The sequence below is a fragment of the Neolamprologus multifasciatus genome, chromosome 22 (assembly GCF_963576455.1).
Source record: "Neolamprologus multifasciatus chromosome 22, fNeoMul1.2, whole genome shotgun sequence".
Classification (NCBI taxonomy): Eukaryota; Metazoa; Chordata; class Actinopteri; order Cichliformes; family Cichlidae; genus Neolamprologus; species Neolamprologus multifasciatus.
This window is the reverse complement of record NC_140459.1, coordinates 3,256,748-3,273,449: the sequence shown is the minus strand read 5'-3', so window position 1 is coordinate 3,273,449 and position 16,702 is coordinate 3,256,748. Positions and strand designations below refer to the sequence as shown.

Genomic DNA, 16,702 nt, shown 5'->3' with positions numbered 1-16,702 from the left:
GGAGCACTGTTCAAGCCATCATTCAGAAATGAAAGGAGTATGGCACAACTGTAAACCTACCAAGACAAGGCCGTCCACCTAAACTCACAGGCCGAACAAGGAGAGCGCTGATCAGAAATGCAACATGGGGACTCTGGACGAGCTGCAGAGATCTACAGCTTAGGTGGGGGAATCTGTCCATAGGACAACTATTTGTTGTGCACTGCACAAAGTTGGCCTTTATGGAAGAGTGGCAAGAAGAAAGCCATTGTTAACAGAAAACCATAAGAAGTCCCATTTGCCACAAGCCATGTGGGGACACAGCAAACATGTGGAAGAAGCTGCTCTGGTCAGATGAGACCAAAACGGAACTTATTGGCCAAAATGCAAAACGCTATGTGTGGAAAACTAACACTGCACATCACTCTGAACACACCATCCCCACTGTCAGATATGGTGGTGGCAGCATCATGCTCTGGGGGGGCTTCTCTTCAGCAGGGACAGGGAAGCTGGTCAGAGTTGATGGGAAGATGGATGGAGCCAAATACAGGACAATCTTGGAAGAAAACCTCTTGGGGTCTGCAAAAGACTTGAGGCTGGGGCGGAGGTTCACCTTCCAGCAACGACCCTAAACATAAAGCCAGGGCAACAATGGGATGGTTTAAAACAAAACATATCCATGTGTTAAAATGGCCCAGTCAAAGTCCAGATCTAAATCCAATCGAGAATCTGTGGCAAGATCTGAAAACTGCTGTTCACAAACGCTGTCCATCTAATCTGACTGAGCTGGAGCTGTTTTGCAAAGAAGAATGGGCAAAGATTTCAGTCTGTAGATGTGCAAAGCTGGTAGAGACAGACCCTAAAAGACTGGCAGCTGTAACTGCAGCAAAAGGTGGTTCAACAAAGTATTGACTCAGGGGGCTGAATAATTACGCACACCCCACTTTGCAGTTATTTATTTGTAAAAAATGTTTGGAATCATGTATGATTTTCGTTCCACTTCTCACGTGTTCACCACTTTGTGTTGGTCTTTCACGTGGAATTCCAATAAAATTGATTCATGTTTGTGGCTGTAATGTGACAAAATGTGGAAAAGTCCAAGGGGGCCGAATACTTTTGCAAGCCACTGTAAACAGGCCTATACTACTGTACTTTAATGTCGGTCATAAGGGTGGTACTTCAAGAGACATATTTTATGAGGTGGTCCTCACTGTGAAAAGTTTGAGAACCACTGATCTAAAGACACAGAGTGTTTGTGAGAACACGTAAAACTGTTTTGATGTATTTGTGCAGTTTGAGGTTTTGTGAGTGTAGATTGAAAATTCAATTTAATGTTTAGAGTTTTGAGAAAGAAGGTGGAAGTGTCGTGGTCCGGAGTCTGTGGACGCCATGTTTATGTTTTAGGTTAATTAATATTCTGTGGTTTTGTTTATTTTGGGTTATTTGTGATTGTTCAGAGTTTAATGTTCTCTGTTCCTCCCATTGCTTAGTATTTTTGGTTCTATGGTAATGTTTTCAAGTTACATCTTCCCAGTCTCGTCTAATTAGAATCAACTGTCTTCCTCCTGTCTGCCATTTCCTTGTTTCCTTGTGTGTGTATATTAGTGTGTGTTTGCTCTTTGTTGGAGCATCTGCGTCTCACTGGTGTTTCATCCACATCTCGTTTCCTGCTGGCCATCCCCTGTGTTGTCTCAGTCTCCTCACGTTTCAGGTTTGGGTTGTAGTTCTCCCCAAGTTTTGTTCACGCCATACCCGTTCCTGTTATGTGCTTCACTTACGTTAAATAAAACTCACTCCCTGAATCTGAGTCTGCGTTTGGGTCCTTCCAATAAAACCCGCAGCTGTGACAGGGAGCATTTGTAGTGATGTATCTTAACAACTATAACATGTAAATTCTCAAATTATATTTTTGGAACTTTATTTTATTGTGTTTATTTTATTTTTAACATTATAATATTAATATGTTATAAAGCTATGATAAAAACAATTCATATCGTTGAGTTTGTTTGTCTCAGAGTCAGAGAGCCGTGTCTCTCTACAGTCAGAGGTTTTTGTACGGCGCCTCAATGAGTTTGTATCACTGTGGTACACGTTCGGTGGAGGAACCAGACTGGAATTTGGAAGTAAGTCGAACTTAAACCTCTTTTATTTTATCAGATTTCTTTCTTGTGGTTATCTTGACTTTTCTGTTCAGTGTGCCAGAAAACAAAAATCATAAAATAGTTTTTAGATCAATTTTCATGAAGACACAAAGTTAGCTTCAGAATAAATGTTAAAATCAATATTAACAAATAATATAAAACATCAGAGTTGACTTGAGGATTATTGAGATATATATATGTCTGGTTAACTCTTGAGAGCTTTTGGTTTTAATTCAGTCTGCTAGAGTCAGAGAGCCGTGTCTCTCTACAGTCAGAGGTTTTTGTACGGCGGCTCAGTGAGTTTGTATCACTGTGGTGGACTTTTGGTGGAGGAACCAGACTGGATGTTGGAAGTAAGATTATAATGTTTTTAAAGAAACTATATCGAGGTTTAAATGTTAGCTTTATAACAATGAAGTATTCATGTAGAGGTAATATTATAACCATTATACACTGGAGGCTGACTCCATCAGCTTTAATTAGATTTGATGTCAACATTTCTGACATAAAGACAATGCATTGTGTAAATAATATAAACTGTCATCAGCCTGTGATTATTTTCTAGTTTTAAATCACAGTCACTGTTTCTAAGATGAATTAAATGTAACTGTCCTCAAGTTAAACAGAGTGAAGATAAAGATTTCTGGTGTTTTACTTAGTCAGTAAAAATGTAGAATTGACTTAGAAATCCTAAAAGCACTACAATAAATGACTGAAATTCACATGAGGTAAGTAGAAAACTTGTGTATTATACAGAACGGAGGTTTTTGAAGCTTAACATCTTGTATAATTGTTGCCATATCTGCTTATTTTATTTCCAGAAGTTAAAGATGGGCATTTGACAGTGTGCAGCACGTCTGGTGTTTCTGTTGTAGCAGATATCATTTCAAATGTCATTAAAATCATGTAAGCAGTAAAAAAATTTATCCACATCATTCAAGTAGTGCTATTAAGTTTCTTATCTCTAACAAGTGATGTGTTATAGATAACTGATGATTTTGAAGCTAAAATTGTTTTTGTAAATGTTTCCACATCTGCTTCTTTTATTTCCAGTGTAGTTTGAACATATTTCAGGTCAAACTGTGTGATGATTCTCTCTGTGCTGATATGCATGAGAGGTTTCTTAAAGGGAAGTGAAACAATGTGTGAGTTAATGACTGGTGGAGCAGAAAAAACACCTGACAGAAACTTCTTAACGGAGAAAATCAAATTGTTCTTGTCCTCTAAGCTGATTGGTGTTTCCTAGGGGATACCCGCCCCGCCCTGAAAGTGCTGGGTCCCTCCAGTGAGGAGCTGAAACAGGGGAAGGCCACGCTCATGTGTCTGGCCAACAAGGGCTTCCCCTCAGACTGGAGGTTGTCCTGGAAGGTGGATGGCAGTGGCAGCATCAGCTGGGAGGAGAGCAGGAGCCCCGTGGTGCAGGAGAACAACGGCCTCTACAGCTGGAGCAGCACCCTGAGGCTCCCTGCAGACCACTGGATGAAGGTGGGCTCTGTGACCTGTGAGGCCACCCAGGGCTCCCACACTCTGGTCTCAGAGCCACTCAGGAGAGACCAGTGTTCCCAGTCCTGAACTATATGTGACTTTTATGCTGGTCTTACTTTCACACTGCATTCTGTAGCTTTTTTTTTTTTTCCAATTTCTTCTCTCATTTTTCATTGCTTTGTTTAAAGTTTAAAGTTTGAAACCAGTGTGCTATCTGTAGAAAGTCAATATGAGTCAGTAGAATTAAGTCACTTTGAATACATGAAGTTAAGCGAAGTTTATGTTAAAGAATAAGTGCGAAGGGGAATTGATAAGAACTTAGAGATTATGATTTTATTACTGAGAATATTGAGCGACACCGCCGTTATTCATGCAAAGTCATTGCATGCTGTTTAATGAATGTTTCAGCATGTTGTAGCTTGTTATATAAAGCAGTTTGAGTTCTCAGGTGGAGTAGAAAAGCGCAATATAAGAATGAGTCAAATGCCGTGATCAGTGTTGAGGTAGGTATCTTAAAGTATTCTATTATGCAGAGTACTTTTTTAAAGTAATGCAGTACATTATTTTGGTGTTTTTCTGTAAAATCACCTGAAACACACCATCTCATAACTATCATTTAACAATAAGAACTTATAGGCTACAGTCCCTCACACCAATATAAATCCCTATCCTAATGAGGACACACATACAGTGGCTTGCAAAAGTATTCGGCCCCCTTGAACTTTCCCACATTTTGTCACATTACAGCCACAAACATGAATCAATTTTATTGGAATTGCAAGGCAAAGTTATCAGACGAGTATTGAACAGCAAAAAAGAAAAAAAATCTACAAACCTGAGAAAATTGGACTTAAAGTTTCTATTGGAAGTATTTATATAACCCTCTACTGCATGACTTTTTAATTTTGGGGGAAAAAAATATTTCTCCCTATTTTGGGGGAGCTTTAGGGTCCCTAATAATACATCAATCATAAAATTTGACCCCCCCCCCCCCCCCCAACAGATAGTGGTTTGTTGCTTCAAGGCAACATTGTGCAACAAGGGTAGTAAAATGCCAAGTTATTGGAATTGCGAGACAAAGTATTGAGACTAGTATTGAACAGCAAAAAAAAAAATTCTACAAACCTGAGAAAATTGGACTTAAAGTTTCTATTTGAAGTATTTATCTAAGTTATGCAGACAATTGTGACTCACTGATTTTGGTGATTTACTTGTGTTTTTTTCTCTTTCTTTAAGAAATGTTTTCATAATGAGCAATATTCAGGAATTGGTTCACATGTATTTGAGCTGCTATGAAGCAGAGGTCAAAGGTCAAAATTTGATTGACTGAGATACAGATTTCCAAATAATTTTTTGTTTAGCAACAATAACATTTTCACTCTATCACTGTGTGTGTGTGTGTGTGTGTGTGTGTGTGTGTGTGTGTCCTCAGTGAACTGTATCAGTCTCTGCAGTATCTTCCAGCTGCAGCAGTCACTTCAGTTTCTGTTCAGTCTGACTGAGGGAGGTTTTTGTACGACTGTTTTTCACTGTGTGAACACATACTGACTGTTGATAGCATGAAAACTCTGACAGTAATAAACTGCTGCATCTTCAGCCTGGACTCCACTGATGGTCAGAGTGAAGTCAGAGTTTGATCCACTGCCTGTAAAACGATCTGGAATCCCTGATTCTCGAGTGCTAGCAGAATAAATGAGACGTTTAGGAACTCCTCCATCTTTTTGTTGGTACCAGGCTAAACGGTTTCCACTATCTACACGCTGACTAGTCGTACACTTGATGCTCACAGATCCTCCCACAGCAGAGCTCACTGCTCCAGGCTGAGTCACTGTGATCTGTCCTCTGGACTCTGAGGACACAGAGACAAAAACATAAAGCAGCTTCATGGCTTTGTGGGCTTCATTTCAGAGGGACAGATGTTGATAGAGGAGAGGAGTTTGATTCTCTGGACTTTACCTGTGAAGCAGCAGCAGAGGAGAGTCCAGATGAGGACGCAGATCAAAGTCATGTTTTTGATGAGGAGGATTTCTGTGGCTTCTGTTGTGATGAAGGACAGCTGTCAGTCATCCAGTGTTCAACTCTCAGGACTATAAACTCTCCCAGAGCACTGGAGCATGGTGCTGCTGATGCAAAGTGCCTCTCTATGGAAATCATCTGACTGTAAGACAGATTCAGTTGATCTGAAGAATCATTTTTAAGTTGATCTATCAGTTTATCACAGTTATTTTTAGGAATATTTCAAGCTTTTTTCTTTCCTTTCTTTTTTGTTTTGGTTTAATTTTTTTGGTGGGGGGGTATCTTAACCCAAGTAATCACCTTTCTACCACAGGAAAGAAGTTTAAAGAAGCTGCAGCAATTAAAATATAATTAAATTAAAATTAAAATATGCTTTTATATTCTTTGGAAGACTACAGGGAGACTTCACTTCCACGTCATAAATACTGTGTTTTTCCAGTTTGTGTTTTATCGAGTATTATGCTAACCCGCAGTGAGGTAGTTTATTTTATTTAAGACATTACAGCAAAGCTCAGGAAAAATCATTGTGTGATTCTCATTATAGCTTTAACACTTATTGCTTTAACAGCAGGATGGTCCTGGGTTCATCCAGGCTGGGGTCTTTCTTTGTGGAGGTTGCAGGTTCCTCCAGTGTTTCTGTGGGCTCTCTCCGGTTTCCTTCCACATCCAAAGACAGGCAGATACTGTGGTTAGGTTAACTGGTGACTCTAAATTGATCAAACGTGAAAATGTGAGTATGAATGGTTGTCCATCTCTTTATCTATCCTGGGTGTATCCTGTCTCTTTTCCCAATAGCATCTGAGAGAGGCTCCAGCATCCTCTGCACTTAGTCCTGAATCTGCATGGACCCACATGCTCCTGGTCCTAAATAATTCTGATATTTTAATAGAACAGAGCAGAACTTAACTGAACTTCATGGAAGAGGGAAAATGTCAGGATAAGACACATTACTTGACTCATGAAGTCAACTTTTGCATGAAATGAAACTTGAGAAAACTGATAATTAAAAGTCAAAGGCATCTTGAAGCAGCTCAAACTAAAAACATTAATGTGATTCAGACACTGTTGGAAATCTCTAAATCATAATTGTGTCATAATCCATCAGTATTTCAACGTGTATGCTCTCCTGCTCCCTTTAAGTCACTGTAATCCACTTTTTCAACAAACTCATTAGTTCCTGGGTGTTTTCAAAATAAAAGCTTTCTACCATCTTACTGGTCAGAAACACTTTATTTCTACAGGTTTTCCTCGTGAAACAGTTGTGGGAAGTAAAAAATATTCAGTTCAGTCCAATTCAGTTTTATTTATGTAACATCAACTCACAACAGTCACTATTGTAACATAAAAAAAGACTTACAAGAATACAGAACAACCCCAACAATCAGAGAGCCCCTATGAGCAAATATTTTCCAGGATGATCTTTGATGATGATACTAATAGCATGAGACGTCACATCATTTAAAATTCTGAATGTTTCATGCATTTCCAACAATGTCAGCTGTAAAAGTAATTCTGTGAATATGATCGTCCTTATCAATCATAACTATTCAAACACAGTAAAGTCCTCAATTTTAAATCACTACATTATTTTTTAAAAGCAATTGTGTTTACAGAGTTCACACTAAATATTTGAGCATATTATTCTCAATGAAGAATAAAAGCCTCAATGTGCTCATTCTAGTGACATTTTTTATGACTTGTTATTTATTCACTTCCTGAATGTGACACTGCAGATAGTAAAGGTATGGATGGATGTTTTAATGCTAATTTATTCTTAAAGCAGAAATATTTCAGCAATATAAAATGTGTGTGTGTGTGTGTGTGTGTGTGTGTGTGTGTCCTCAGTGAACTGTATCAGTCTCTGCAGTATCTTCCAGCTGCAGCACTCAGTTCAGTTTCTGTTCAGTCTGACTGAGGGAGGTTTTTGTACGACTGTTTTTCACTGTGTGAACACATGTGGGCTGTGGTAACTCTGACAGTAATAAACTGCTGCATCTTCAGCCTGGACTCCACTGATGGTCAGAGTGAAGTCAGAGTTTGATCCACTGCCTGTAAAACGAGCTGGAATCCCTGATTCTCGAGTGCTAGCAGCATAAATGAGACGTTTAGGAACTCCTCCATCCTTCTGTTGGTACCAGGCTAAAAGGTTAGAGCTATAAACATTCTGACTGGTCCTACACTTGATGCTCACAGATCCTCCCACAGCAGAGCTCACTGCTCCAAGCTGAGTCACTGTATATTGTCCTCTGGACTCTGAGGACACAGAGACAAAAACATAAAGCAGCTTCATGGTTTTGTGGGCTTCATTTCAGAGGGACAGATGTTGATAGAGGAGAGGAGTTTGATTCTCTGGACTTTACCTGTGAAGCAGCAGCAGAGGAGAGTCCAGATGAGGACGCAGATCAAAGTCATGTTTTTGATGAGGAGGATTTCTGTGGCTTCTGTTGTGATGAAGGACAGCTGTCAGTCATCCAGTGTTCAACTCTCAGGACTATAAACTCTCCCAGAGCACTGGAGCATGGTGCTGCTGATGCAAAGTGCCTCTCTATGGAAATCATCTGATTGAATACAACAGCTACTTGGCTCAAATTGTTGATGCTGTTTATCAGTTAATCAGTTTTTCACAATGTCCACTGTAATTTATTTCAAAAGAACGATTTTTTTGGAAAGGAGATTTCCTCACCCCAATCCAAGTGTTGGTCAATCAGGACTGTGCAGGGTGCCAGTTTAGCTCAGTGGGTCATGGGAGGGGGCAGCAGCCTGGATTTGAGTCTAACCTGTGGCCCTTTAATGTGTGTCTTTCCCACTTTCCTGTCTGTCTTCACTGTTTTACTATCCAATGATGGGAAAAATGATGAAAATGCCACAAAAAAAAACATGCTAACTATAAGACAGTGTTGCCTGAAGATAAAAGCACACATTTGTCCTTGTAAGACACAATCTGATTTTGTTCACATAAAAAAAAGAAAAGAAATACTGTATTTATCTACTCACAAATACGGTGGCCCCTAGAGACAAAGCACGTACAAACTCCAAAACACTTGCAAACTCCAAAGCACATGCAAAACCCAAAACACATGCAAATTCCAAAACACAACGGAAGTGCTCCAGGACGCTAGGGGCAGTGTTGAGCTTTTGTTACCTAGTAACTACACAAGCCAAGGAAGTACCAATGACCGGATTTGGGGTCTGCAGCCTTAAAAGCCGCATTTTAAGGCCGATTACGTCACAGCGACACGACGAAAGCTGCTTGAAATGCGGCCCTCAAATGCGTCCCTGAATTTTAAGGATGGGTCGGTGTAGCCTTCATGGCCCAACATATCCCAGATTTCATAGCATGGTGGTGGTGTGGATAATTTTGCCAAAAAAAACGGCGGAAGTGGAGCCGCCGAAGAGTAAACTTTCAGAAGTAAGTACTGAATATTATGTCACTTATTTATGCGCAAATGTTTTTATAATGAAGAACATTAAAACATTATTGTTGGCCACATGTCGGGAAAGTTATGTGACATTAGCGATGTTAGTACTAACTTGGTTTTAAAGCCTTTACTTCAAAATATACGCCGTTCAATAGTTGACTTTAATCTTACAGAGAATGTGATGATTTCATGGATAATTAAAGTCAGTCATATATCCACAAACACAACAAGCTGAAAGTCAGTGATGCTGCTCGGTTTGCAGTCCTAAATATCACGGCACAAGCAGGATTCACTGCACTGTTAATGTTAGCTATGTTATATTGCTGCCAATGTTCGGTGGTGTCGAGCCAAACGGACTTTAACGTGTGTTTGAACGAGCTGACGGTTCACTCGTTAAGCTGAAAGAAAGATGCTTTAATCACAGGAGTCACACATGTGTCCACTGTACCATCTGTTTAGCACTCGTAATAACACAAACACTAAATCCTCCTTCTTTTGTGCTGTTTTGTAGCAGTGTATACACCTGAGACTGTCACCTGTCTGTCTGCCCTGCACTCTCTCTATTTTTCTTTCTCTCTGATTGTGTATTAAAAGTATGAACATTCATTTATAAGTTACACTTGTGTTTGAATCCTGCAGCATATCACACATTTGATTTCCATGTGTGGCAACTGCAAGTGTTCAGAGTGAGGACACACTGAGGGACCCACTGCTGCACATCATCTGTGAGGCTTTGCACCCCTGATGATCCACCAGGACAAACTCAGCAGTGTGTGAGGAAGAGGAGGAGGAAGAGCCAGCAGCAGCTGACAGATGGAGAGAATAGACAGACTGTTCCCTGTTTGTGAAGGACTTAGAATCACTAATTGTCTGTCCTGAATCAGTCTTATTAGGTAATGTTCAAATAATTTTATCCTCCCAGTGTTTTCAGTGTGGGAGAAAGTACTCAGGGCCTTCAAGTTACACACTATGAAAGGCAGCAACAAGTTTAATATTCAGAAACCTAAAGTATTTATCAGCAGCAGAATCGACCTAAAAATAAACGTTTGTTTCAGTTCTATGAAGCTTTGAGTATTTTGGATTAGTAGCACTGCTGTGTTTGTTGCATCATATTGCTGTAACTGTTTATATGCTTTATATATTCTGAGCTAAGTTGATCTATAGTGTTACATCATATTCTATAAGGATGTTATGTGTTTGTAGACTTTCTGCCCAGTTTGACCCATTTAGCAGAATCAGCCTGTTTAAGGCTCTGATATCTATTCTGTATGACTTAAAGCAGTTATGACATGGTCTGATTTTCTCACCCAATAAAGGAATATTTAACATATCAGTCTACTCTTCATTCTATCAGAAACAGTTATCACAGCTCATACAATTTCTTTTTACACATGTATGTAAGCAATGAGCCAAATTTAGTAATGCCAACATACTGAAGGAACAATATTTGTCTCTTATATATGATACACCTATATATGCACTGTCAAAGATACTTGTCTTTGAGTGAAGATTTAAGGTGATAAGACATATAAATAACTGCAACTTGAATCTGTACTGAGGCTCAGTATTTGACACAGAGTTCATGTTCACTGCTGTAATAGCTAATAATGATTAATATAATAACTATAATATTGGCCATATTATATTTACATTACCAAAGTGAGATGACTTTAGTCTCATGAACAACAGCTAATTGTTATTTACTAACTAATCTTAAATGACTGTTCAGTACAGAAATGAAGCCCAAAAATCATGGTTTACTCTCCTGTGGTCTCAGCCTCAGATACTTATCAAATGACACAAAGCTCTTGTAGAAACAAACAAACAAATGAACAAAATATGTTTTCCTTCATTTCTGTCAAACAAAGTTGTATGACACGTTTCCAGCGGTTAGTATCATGGTTGCTAGGCAACCTGGGAAGCGCGACGGAGACTAGACCGTCCCATACAGACAACCTTGCCGTTTATTTTGCAAATCGAGCTCAACACTGCCCCTAGCGTCCTGGAGCACTTCCGTTGTGTTTTGGAATTTGCATGTGCTTTGGAGTTTGCAAGTGTTTTGGAGTTTGCATGTGTTTTGGAGTTTGCATGTGTTTTGGAGTTTGCATGTGTTTTGGAGTTTGCAAGTGTTTTGGAGTTTGCATGTGTTTTGGAGTTTGCAAGTGTTTTGGAGTTTGCATGTGTTTTGGAGTTTGCAAGTGTTTTGGATTTTGCATGTGTTTTGGAGTTTGCAAGTGTTCTGGAGATTGCAAGTGTTTTGGAGTTTGCATGTGCTTTGGAGTTTGCAAGTGTTTTGGAGTTTGCATGTGTTTTGGAGTTTGCAATTGTTTTGGAGATTGCATGTGTTTTGGAGTTTGCAATTGTTTTGGAGATTGCAAGTGTTTTGGAGTTTGCAAGTGTTTTGGAGTTTGCAAGTGTTTTGGAGTTTGCAAGTGTTTTGTCTCTAGGGGCCACCATACCATCTTACCCTCCGACCATACTTACATTAACCAAAAACATCACAGACAGGCATAACAATGGAAAATGCACCACATGAGGAAAGATGAGGAGAAAAAAATAACTCCCCCCAGATTGAGCTCCAACAGGGAGATCAGTTTGAGAACAGAAAAAAACACCTCAGCACATGAAAAAACTCTTAATACACCAAAGAAACACATGACAAGCAACAGGGATGGGTAAAGGGTGAGAGACAGCCAATGTAGACAGTGTATCCGGGCCTGCAGCATAAGCCCTGGTCCCCTTGATCCACCGTCAGCATCGGAAGGGAATAAGCGTGGAAGGCGTTTGGAGGGGGGATGAGTGTACATCTGCATGTGTTTATATGTCTGTGTCTGTATGTCTGTGTGTGTCCATAGCTCAGCTGAGACAGTGTCCTTCGCCCTGCCAGGCTAAGTAAACAGTCTTCCAGCCAACCCAGGTGGCCTTGCATGGAATGGGAAAAACAGTCTAAACACAGTCGTTATCAGGGTGTTGTTGTTCAGCTCCAGCCTTGAGACCACAGCTGGCGCCGAAGGGGTATCTGCATGAAGTGATGGTGGTTTATACTTTAGTGCGAACAGCTCATATGAATTTCAAAGCAGTTCTAACAGTCCGACACTGGTCTCTCAATCTCCCGTTGGAGAGCCGCGAGCTTCTCCAGGATGTTATCAACCTTACGCTCTGTGATGTTGTCATTCTTGTGCTCAAAGAGCAGATTCTGAGAACTCACGACCGCAGTGAGCTTCTCCAAGATGTGATCCAGTTTGTGCTCAGAGGTCTAATTCTGAATGTTCACGGCAGCCATAAGCTTCTCCAAAATCTTATCCGTGCTGCACTCAATGAGCCAATTTTGAGAAACTCACGCCTCGTACCATCATTTCAATCCCAGCGGGCAGCCTTGTGGGTGTTTGAACAGCCGGTTCCGCTTTCTTAATTCTTCGATAAGTCAGGGCCAAGCCCAGACTTATGGTGGTGGCAGCATCATGCTCTGGGGGTGCTTCTCTTCAGCAGGGACAGGGAAGCTGGTCAGAGTTGATGGGAAGATGGATGGAGCCAAATACAGGACAATCTTGGAAGAAAACCTCTTGGAGTCTGCAAAAGACTTGAGACTGGGGCGGACAACGACCCTAAACATAAAGCCAGGGCAACAATGGGATGGTTTAAAACAAAACATATCCATGTGTTACAATGGCCCAGTCAAAGTCCAGATCTAAATCCAATCGAGAATCTGTGGCAAGATCTGAAAACTGCTGTTCACAAACGCTGTCCATCTAATCTGACTGAGCTGGAGCTGTTTTGCAAAGAAGAATGGGCAAAGATTTCAGTCTGTAGATGTGCAAAGCTGGTAGAGACAGACCCTAAAAGACTGGCAGCTGGAATTGCAGCAAAAGGTGGTTCAACAAAGTATTGACTCAGGGGGCTGAATAATTACGCACACCCCACTTTGCAGTTATTTATTTGTAAAAAATGTTTGGAATCATGTATGATTTTCGTTCCACTTCTCACGTGTTCACCACTTTGTGTTGGTCTTTCACGTGGAATTCCAATATAATTGATTCGTGTTTGTGGCTGTAATGTGACAAAATGTGGAAAAGTTCAAGGGGGCCGAATACTTTTGCAAGCCACTGTAAACAGGCCTATACTACTGTACTTTAATGTCGGTCATAAGGGTGGTACTTCAAGAGACATATTTTATGAGGTGGTCCTCACTGTGAAAAGTTTGAGAACCACTGATTGTGAGAACACGTAAAACTGTTTTGATGTATTTGTGCAGTTTGAGGTTTTGTGAATGTAGATTGAAAATTCAATTTAATGTTTAGAGTTTTGAGAAAGAAGGTGGAGGTGTCGTGGTCCGGAGTCTGTGGACGCCATGTTTATGTTTTAGGTTAATTAATATTCTGTGGTTCTATGGTAATGTTTTCAGGTTACATCCTCCCAGTCTCGTCTAATTAGAATCAACTGTCTTCCTCCTGTCTGCCATTTCCTTGTTTCCTTGTGTGTGTATATCAGTGTGTGTTTGCTCTTTGTTGGAGCATCTGCGTCTCACTGGTGTTTCATCCGCATCTCGTTTCCTGCTGGCCATCCCCTGTGTTGTCTCAGTCTCCTCACGTTTCAGGTTTGGTTTGTAGTTTTGTTCACGCCATACCCGTTCCTGTTATGTGCTTCACTTACGTTAAATAAAACTCACTCCATGAATCTGAGTCCGCGTTTGGGTCCTTCCAATAAAACCCGCAGCTGTGACAGGGAGCTTTTGTAGTGATGTATCTTCACAACTATAAAATGTAAATTCTCAAATTATATTTTGGAACTTTATTTTATTGTGTTTATTTTATTTTAATTTTAAAATTATACTATTAATATGTTATACAGCTATGATAAAAACAATTCATATTGATGAGTTTGTTTGTCTCAGAGTCAGAGAGCCATGTCTCTCTACAGTCAGAGGTTTTTGTACGGCAGCTCAATGAGTTTGTATCACTGTGGTGGACTTTTGGTGGAGGAACCAGACTGCAAGTTGGAAGTAAGTCGAACTTAAACCTCTTTTATTTTATCAGATTTCTTTCTTGTGGTTATCTTGACTTTTCTGTTCAGTGTGCCAGAAAACAAAAATCATAAAATAGTTTTTAGATCAATTTTCATGAAGACACAAAGTTAGCTTCAGAATAAATGTTAAAATCAATATTAAGAAATAATATAAAACATCAGAGTTGACTTGAGGATTATTGAGATATATGTCTGGTTAACTCTTGAGAGCTTTTGGTTTTAATTCAGTCTGTTAGAGTCAGAGAGCCGTGTCTCTCTACAGTCAGAGGTTTTTGTACGGCGCCTCAATGAGTTTGTATCACTGTGGTGGACTTTTGGTGGAGGAACCAGACTGCAAGTTGGAAGTAAGATTATAATGTTTTTAAAGAAACTATATCGAGGTTTAAATGTTAGCTTTATAACAATGAAGTATTCATGTAGAGGTAATATTATAACCATTATACACTGGAGGCTGACTCCATCAACTTTAATTCGATTTTATGTCGACATTTCTGACATAAAGACAATGCATTGTGTAAATAATATAAACTGTCATCAGCCTGTGATTATTTTCTAGTTTGAAATCACAGTCACTGTTTCTAAGATGAATTAAATGTAACTGTCCTCAAGTTAAACAGAGTGAAGATAAAGATCTCTGGTGTTTTTACTGTGTCAGAAAAAATGTAGATTTTACGTATCATCATAAAATCATAGAACCACTACAATAAATGATTGAAGCCCACATGAGGTAAGTAGAAAACTTGTGTATTATACAGAACGGAGGTTTTTGAAGCTTAACATCTTGTATAATTGTTGCCATATCTGCTTATTTTATTTCCAGAAGTTAAAGATGAGCATTTGACAGTGTGCAGCACGTCTGGTGTTTCTGTTGTAGCAGATATCATTTCAAATGTCATTAAAATCATGTAAGCAGTAAAAAAAATTAATCCACATCATTCAAGTAGTGCTATTAAGTTTCTTATCTCTAACAAGTGATGTGTTATAGATAACTGATGATTTTGAAGCTAAACTTGTTTTTGTAAATGTTTCCACATCTGCTTCTTTTATTTCCAGTGTAGTTTGAACATATTTCAGCTCAAACTGTGTGATGATTCTCTCTGTGCTGATATGCATGAGAGGTTTCTTAAAGGGAAGTGAAACAATGTGTGAGTTAATGACTGGTGGAGCAGAAAAAACACCTGACAGAAACTTCTTAACGGAGAAAATCAAATTGTGGTTCTTGTCCTCTAAGCTGATTGGTGTTTCCTAGGTGATACCCGCCCCGCCCTGAAGGTGCTGGGTCCCTCCAGTGAGGAGCTGAAACAGGGGAAGGCCACGCTCATGTGTCTGGCCAACAAGGGCTTCCCCTCAGACTGGAGGCTGTCCTGGAAGGTGGATGGCAGTGGCAGCATCAGCTGGGAGGAGAGCAGGAGCCCCGTGGTGCAGGAGAACAACGGCCTCTACAGCTGGAGCAGCACCCTGAGGCTCCCTGCAGACCACTGGATGAAGGTGGGCTCTGTGACCTGTGAGGCCACCCAGGGCTCCCACTATCTGGTCTCAGAGCCACTCAGGAGAGACCAGTGTTCCCAGTCCTGAACTATATGTGACTTTTATGCTGGTCTTACTTTCACACTGCATTCTGTAGCTTTTTTTCCCCAATTTCTTCTCTCATTTTTCATTGCTTTGTTTAAAGTTTAAAGTTTGTTTAAAGTTTTAAAGAATAAAAAAAAATCTACATTAAATAAGAATCGAGTGTTTGTCTTACTTTTGTGGTGATGTCAATATTAAACTCTAAATAATGATTTCCAGGATTCTTATTGGAAACCAGTGTGCTATCTGTAGAAAGTCAATATGAGTCAGTAGAATTAAGTCACCTTGAATACAGGAAGTTAAGCGAAGTTTATGTTAAAGAATAAGTGCGAAGTGCTATCACCTGCTGCTCTCTGGCAGCAGCACCATGCTCTCCCTTGTTTTAAATACACTTTAGAGCAACACGCAGCAACACTACACTTGAGCGGGAGGAGGGAGGTATGGGGTCTTAACACACCCCTGTTCTCTGCTAGCCATCGGGGCGGGGGGGCTGGGAAGAGATGCTGGCTGTCCGATTGGCCTCCCTGCTGCTGCGGAGCCTGGGGCGGTCTGCTTGCCTCCACCCCGGAGGGAAGGGTAACATCTCTTGGGTCTGGGTGCCGTTTCCATCTCTGGGGGTGAGGATACCTGGACCCGGGATATAGAGTATGTTTGGGGAGTGTGATTGTGTGTACATGTCCATTTACGTTTATTCCTGCGTTGGGTGAGTGCTGAGTGTTTGTATATGTGTGCATGAGGGTGGGAATGCATGTCTGTGTCTGTGTGTGCCTGTTTGTCTGTGTCTATATGTCAGGTTGGGTCTTAGACTTCACCTCTCTGGGAACTCCAAGGCCCTCCAAAGTGTGGAGGCCTATCTCCCCTCACCACACTCCCTGCCGGTGACTGATGCCCTCAGGGGTCGGTGCGTTGGTGGTTCTTGGTGTCCGGGGCTGGGCGCTCAGGTATGTACCAGCTCACTCCCGGTGACTACTTGGCGGGGCCTGGCGCCTGCTGCTCGGTCAGGCCTCTTCCGGGGCGCGGGGGGCCCTCGGGCCTCCGGCCTCTGTGCCTGCGGCTCGGTTCACTCTGGCA

The 16,702-nt window shown here is 40.7% G+C and overlaps 2 pseudogenes across 1 annotated transcript; one reads left to right on the top strand and one right to left on the bottom strand.

Moving 5' to 3' along the window:
* The first annotated feature begins 1,966 nt into the window (after positions 1–1,966).
* On the top strand, positions 1,967–15,740 carry LOC146492597 (Ig kappa-b4 chain C region pseudogene; annotated as a pseudogene). Its single transcript, XR_014871855.1, has 2 exons — positions 1,967–2,102; positions 15,312–15,740. The product of XR_014871855.1 is annotated as an Ig kappa-b4 chain C region pseudogene (transcript).
* LOC146492598 (Ig kappa chain V region BS-5 pseudogene) lies at positions 6,746–8,494 on the bottom strand (annotated as a pseudogene).
* Positions 15,741–16,702: the final 962 nt, after the last annotated feature.